Here is a 7572-nt window from a genome sequence, read left to right on the forward strand (position 1 = left end):
CATTTTGGATCACACAAATACCACAAACATGGTTTTCTAGAAGATGTGGTTGCATTATACTATGATACAACTGTTACATTAGATCACTACCCACATATATGTATGTATGTATGTATATATGGAAAATGCTGAGATTAGCCCACTAACTCATATGAACATATGAGACCAATGACTTAGATTGAATCTGGGCTGTTTTGATGGACACGGTCTCATTTCGTGTTTGAAATTTAAATTTGTTTTCTACAAATCCAAATAACTTGAAATTTTAGGTGTGTATTCTTAAAAAATAGGAGAATCTAATAAAAAAATCAAAAAGATATTGTTAGCCCACGGGCTGATAACTACAATGTCAACTAACATCCTAGATTGAATCTTGACCCAATCTAATGGTTATGACCTCATTTCCTATTTGAATTTTCGTTGTTGTTTTTTATACAAATCCAAATCACTTTATAGCATAAAGTGAAGTTTTATTGGTGATATGGAACTATTAAGGGATGCATCCCGATTTCTTTAGTTTAGAATGAGTATAGAGTGGTAGAGATCTGTAAAACATACTTCGGCTCATACATGATTTGTCTGCATTTAATCATTGCTTTATTTGAGAGTTTGGATCTTTTCCTCGCTAGGGTTGCTTGTTTTGAACATTTTGGGGACTTGTTTCCTTAGAAAGCGTGTATTGGGTTGGTGAAAAGCACGAATAAACTCCAATATGTCCCACCCAACTCCACACCCAGTGTAGTCCTACGATTGCTTTTCGAAGCTCCTCTTCGGACTTGCAAAAGTTGGTGATTTTTCCAAACACAAGGTCTTTCGAGTTTGACTGGCTTAAGTATTCCAACGTTTCTGCTTTGAAACTTTAAGTTTGGAAGCCTACTAGTCAATATTGTTGGCTATGCCTTTCAAGGCCTTAAAGCCAATAGTCTTCCACTCAGTGGGAGCTAGAGAGAGACTGAATCTGGGTGCTTAGTGCACTGGGGCCCAGATTCATAGTACCCTGAGTTTTATGAGACATTGAGTGCTTACGTTTTGGAGAGAGTAATCTCTCGGAGAGGTGTGAGGGTCACCTCCTAGTCATGACTATATATGTTAGAATGCCTCATAGTTAATGTGATAAGCTAGGGCTTGAAGATTACAAATCAAGAACAATAGAACCCGAATGTTTGATTGGGAGCTAGTCTTGTATGGAATGGTCATGTCTTATGGGATATGAGCCCATATCTTGACACGAGACTGTTCCATGGCATCTGCACATTCAGTCGTATGGGGAAGCCACCCTTCTATAGTGTTATCAAACTTAGAAGAGCTAATGTATATGTGCTGTGAGAGGACCCTTGTAATAGAGTAGTAATATGTCCCATAGGGGTACACCAGTAATTTATTAAGAAGCCGGATGGTGGGAAGCTCTGGCTCTATGACTTTGATATGACCAATTATATGTCTATGCCACAAATTGTGGAGCATAAGTCTATTGAGTCAGCTTGAGACACCGGTAGAGCATCATTCGGGACTAGTCCAATAGAGTACTTACATTACTAAGTAAAAGCTTTGAGATCTCACATATACCTTTAGTCCTATTTAATTATGATGAGAAATGATGTAAAAATCTGTAAATATTTTTCAAATATTTAATGAGATTTTTTGGGTTCTTTTTGGATTTTTTAAAGCACCAAAAATGTATTTTTCAAAATTGTTTTATCTTAATTACAAATGAGGACATCCATATGGATGCCACGTGGCACTTGAGTGGCCATGTGGCACCATGGGCCCCTCACATTGGGCCCCCTTCTACTTTGGGTGTGGATCCCTTTTTGACACTTAAATATGTAATTTGATTTTTGAACCTTATGTTATTTGGTTATAACTTAGAGTTGCATTTTAATCACATGAGTAATTGCCACACATGTGACATGCTTGGCTCATGTGAAGCCAAGGGAATTTTTGAAGTAAAAATTGTTATTAAAATTAATATCCACATAGGTTACATTACATGTGAATATTTCATGTAGATGCACCTCATTAGTGTGACCTATGTGAAGGTGTGGAGTGCATGTGAAGGCTGTGGATTGGGCTGATCATGTTGGTGGTGTCATAACCCTCTTTTTGCCTTTCCCATGCAATGACACCATTTACTTAATTGCCACTTGCTTTTGGAAAATCTCTACACATGGATTTACTAAATGATAAGGGCATTTTTGCAAGTACATTTGGACATGTTTGGAATAAAAGTATGAGGCTAAGAACAAGAAGGTAAATGTGGTTGTGACCTAGGGTTTTAGTGGTGATAATAGTGGCAAATCTCATCCGTTCATCTTGATGATGGATAGGGATGAGTGACTAGGGATAATGGCCTCTCATGTACTATTGATGATGTACATCAAGGGTTGAGATCTAATTCTACCTACACATTTCATATAAATACAATCTTATGGTTCAACCCAACCTAATTTTTTTGAAAATCAAATTTTCATAAGTAAGAGGGAACCTAGAGAGAGAGAGAGTGTGTGTGTGTGCAAGAGCTCCCGTGAGCTCTATGCAACAGCCATTGTATAGTTTTCATTCCATTGATCATATTTGGAGCTTTAGGGTGAGCATTTTTTACATGAGATCTAGTTCGTGTTAAGCCATCTTCAAGGTAACCCTTTATCGAGTTTTTCACTACTATTCTTCACCCTATTCCACTTCAAATCTTGCTGTAAATTCTTAGTTACAACAACTTTATAATCCTTTAATCCTATACTTCATATGATCTTTATGATTACCTTTTTTGGGGTAGTCATCCACTTGAGTATATGCTTCATACCTTGGTGATTATTTGATTGAGTATGATTTACCCTTGATTTTCTATATACGAATTTTTTGGTGCATTTCTTATGCTCAAGTTTCAAATTCCAATATCCATTACCTCTTTGAATCATTTAGAGTCCACATTTTTTCAAGCAATCCCGTTTTGGTGGTCCGGTGGACTATATTACACGATTTTAATCGGATCTCTCTTGTTCTTTTTGCAAACCATTGTATGTTGATTTTATTATTGATTATGGACCATATGAAGTGTTTGTAAAGATGTATAAGCTTCTCAAACTGGATAGACACCTTTGAGATATATAAACCACTTGTGCACTCGTCTTTAAGGCAAAATTAAGTCCTCAAAAGCCCCGATTGTGGGCTGGGCACAAGGGGTATTTTAGATCAGTGGGAGGGTTATAAAATCCCCACTGAATCGTGGGTACGAGTTTTAATACTTGATACCCGATTCTTGGTCTAGATTCGGGCTACTCTGGAATAGTGTATAAAGACATTGTTTTCAAGTCCAAAGACACATGTGGATTGATGAGACAATGAGCACAGTTATAATAGAAAGAGAGAATGGATGAAACCAAATCATAGACCGAAAACAAAAGGATTGGCACCCTATAACTTGATCACTTTGAGACCATGATGTACGACTTCTTTCTACCTTTGAGCATGATTTTAATATATTAAGAGTTCATTTATTTGAGAGCAACCATTTTGACTCTATGATATCTTATGTGTAACTGTTGATAGTATATCTTGGTGTATTATGTGAATTAATGATTGGAAGGTTTGGACTAGTCATATAAGCTATATATTTGAATTTGGCCAATATTTCCATAGTGAGATTTTTGAATGCTTGTATCTACTCTTGTATGAGCTTAAGACATATGGCATATGCATAAGTACTTTGATTCTAGATCTTTGATCTTTGAGTCAAAATACCAATTCAATGGACATGGCTAATTCAAGATATATAGCATGCGTAAGTATTATACTTGTGATTGCTTGAGAAATATGAGATCTGCGGATTGATTATTATTTGTGAGTTGTTTTATGACATGAGAACACATGAGATATATCATGAATATGAGATAGGCATTAACTAGTCATTATGTTTCCTCAAGCTATATGCTTCATTGTTTTGAGCTTTCCTAAATGATGAGATAATTTGATGTATTATGTTCTTATTTGTGGGTACTTAGTGATGCATGATCCCGGCACGAGTCTTATGTAAATAAGTGAATGTGGTATTATGTTATGGATGGCATATGAGGATTATTGCATGGCACGTAAGGCTCAATCATCATGAAAAAGAGTTTTCATGCTTAGGATAAGATTTTCTTTAGAAGCAGCATAATTCTCACTATTTTGAGAATTGTATCTTGAGTATGGATTGTAATAATTGAAAAAAATATGATGAAAGAGATTTTATCCTAAACACTTGTTTTTCTAAACAAGGATTTTCATATTTAAAATGTTTTAAGCAAAAGAGGATGTTAGAAACCGTATAGGGTCATCTGCCTGGTTTTGAGTTTTATTACTTTGTGTTGTATTTCTGTCGATGAGTTATGACTATGCTAAACTCCATTTAGCATTATGGTATGACCACATAACCGTGTGTAATAATATTTTTGAGTTTCTCATAGTCATCAATATTTGAATGAAATTCCTTTTGAAACCTTTAAAGTTTTCTTTAAAAGTAAACTACTTTTTCAAAATATAAATTCACATTATTTGGAAAGACAAGCTTGTTGGTTTAAGTGGGAGCATCTTTAGTAAGTTAAAGTAGTTAACCATTCTCAAATAGAGAACATTGGTATTGATGATGGAAAACTCATTTCTCAAATGAATTTCATTTATGAGAAACTTATAAGAGGCATTAAATAAGAATGATTTGTAAAAGAATCAAATGGAGTGTTTGACCTCTTATTTGAAATTGATTTTGTAATAAACCCATGAGCCGTTTCTTTGGCTGCATTGTAAGTATCATAGTTTTCATTTAATGTCACATTGAGAAGCATCTAGATGCTAGACTTTTGACTTTTCAATGATCAATTGTGTGACATGAAAGTAAAGGATCCTCACTTGTTCATGCATACATTTCATGCCATGGTGATCGAATGCATTCACTTTCACATGATTGGTGCACTAGATAGCTTCTACCGGTCTCTTAAAGGCTAGTAGGCCTTTTTGGTGGAGCATGCATGAGCCACCTGAGAATATTATTTTGATATTATATGAGACCTTATGTAGAGCTACATATCTATGTGTGGATTGTGACATGACCATGTGATGATAAGGACACGTCATTTTGTGGGCTAGTCACACGAATAGTGACTATCTATGCATAGACCATATGCACATGACTTAATGATTTTGGTTGTTTACCATGAGATAACTTGTGAGACAAAATGAAAGAGAAAACCCTATAAATATTGTTAAGTCCCACATTGCATGAGATATTGCCCTTAATATTCCAAACATATGCTGTGTTTGGTAATTTAGATATCTATAAATGAACCTCTTTTGATCTTGGGATTAGATCTAATAAATAGGTTTATGATTGAACCTATTTGTCATTTAATGCAAGTGTAATATCATTATGAGATTGAATATATCGAATGATGAATAAAATGCTTGAAATTCCAAGCTAACACCTTAGTTTTGAATGGAAAAGGTCCTAGTTCGTGACTAAGAAAATTTTGAGATCAATACATGAGATTAAATTGTAATTTTAATGAACTTTTGTTCAAGTGCAAACCTGTGTTACTTGAGAATTGATATGAACAAAGAGTTGTACACTCTTGAGCACATCAATAGATGTTGAGAGATCAAATAAAAGGGATAGGTGTGAACATATACATCAATATTTATGAGCATAAATAAATTGTCGTGAACATACACATGAAAGTCTGTATAAGGTAAGTAGGAAACCTGAGATCACATAGGAGATACATTAGATTGATAATGGGAAAACCATAACATAAACTTGTGTCTTGTCAACCATTCTGCCCATAGAAGTGTTATACTATTTGTCATGCCTTCAGTTCATAAGTTTCTTTTTAAAGATGAGGATTACTTCAGCTTTAACACCTACTAGATTAGTTTGTGAGGCATTGACAGGACTGTGATGTGGATTATTGACACATGAACTACTTGACATTTGATTAAGTGTGTGTATGAAGGAGATCGAACATAACATTTGAATTATGATTTGTAGTTTATGTGACATGCATTGGACATAAATAGAGTTCATGACAATTTGCTCTTATAAGTGCATTTGTTTGACAACCTTACTTTTATTGGTTCCTGAATATTGATCGTACTATTGGACCATCTTGATTGACCATGCTGATGAAACATATAATGGTTTATGCTTGTGAATGATATGAGATTGAAAAAGCTTGTTATTGATACTTACTCTCTTGATTGATATGAGTATTTATTTTTGATTGACAATGAATTCTTACAATGCTTCAATTGAATATAAAAATGATAAAGAATTATGTATAGGGCCTCAAAAGGGCAAGTAGGATATTGTTGGCTATGTGGCATTTCAAGGCCTTAAAACCAAGAGTCTTCCACTCAGTGGGAGCTAGAGAGAGAGACTGAATTTGGGTGCTTAGTGTACTAGAGCCTAGATTCATATTACCCTGAGTTTTATGAGCTCGAGTCCTCATACCCTGCATACTTCTTACTTTCGCCCTCTCCCTCGCGTTCCTCAGCGTTGAGAGCTTACATTTTGGAGAGAGTAATCTCTCGGGGAGGTGTGAGGGTCACCTCTGAGTCAGACTATATAGGTTAGAATACCTCATAGTTGATGGGATAAGCTAGGGCTTGGAGATTTCAAATCGAGAACAATAGAACCTCCGTGTTTGATTGAGAGCTGGCCCTGTATGGAATGGTCATGGCTTATGGGACATGAGCTTGTATCCTGACACGAGACTATCCTATGGCATGCGCACCCACAGTCGTATGGGGAAGTCACTCTTCTATAGTATTATTCGACTTAAAAGAGTTATTGCACATGTACTTTGAGAGGACCCCTATAATAGAGTAGTAATATGTCCCACATGGGTACACTTGTAATCTATTGAGAAGCCGGATGGTAGGAAGCTTTAGCTCAGTAACTTTGATGTGACAAATTATGTATCATTGCCATAGACTGTGTATCATAGGTCTGTTGGGTCAGCTTGAGACATCGATGGAATATCATTCAGGCTTAACCCAATGGAGTATTCACATTACTAAGTCAAAGCCTTGAGATCTCACATATACCTTTAGTCTGATTTAATTATGATGAGAAATAATGAAAAAGTATGTAAATATGTTTCAAATATGTAATAGAATGTTTGGAGATTTTTCTGGATTTTTTAAAGTACCAAAAATATGTTTTTCGAAATTGTTGACCTTAATTACAAATGAGGACATCCACATGGATGCCACATGGCACCCGAGTGGCCATAGGGTGGCCATGTGGCACCATAGGCCCCTCACATTGGGCCCCCTTCTAATTTGGGCGTCGATCCCTTTTTGACACTTAAATATGTAATTTGATTTTCGAACCTTATGTTATTTGGTAATAATTTATTTTATTTTATTATTATTATTTATTTTTTTTGAGAAAGTTAACTAAATAATTTAGAGTTGCATTTTAATTACATGGGTAATTGTCACACATGTGACATGCTTGGCTCATGTGAAGCCAAGGTTATTTTTTAAATGAAAATTGTTATTAAAATTAATATCCACGTAGGTTACATTGCATGTGAA

The sequence above is a fragment of the Amborella trichopoda genome, chromosome 8 (assembly GCF_054954075.1).
Source record: "Amborella trichopoda isolate Santa Cruz 75 chromosome 8, AtrichopodaSantaCruz75HAP2 v2.0, whole genome shotgun sequence".
Classification (NCBI taxonomy): Eukaryota; Viridiplantae; Streptophyta; class Magnoliopsida; order Amborellales; family Amborellaceae; genus Amborella; species Amborella trichopoda.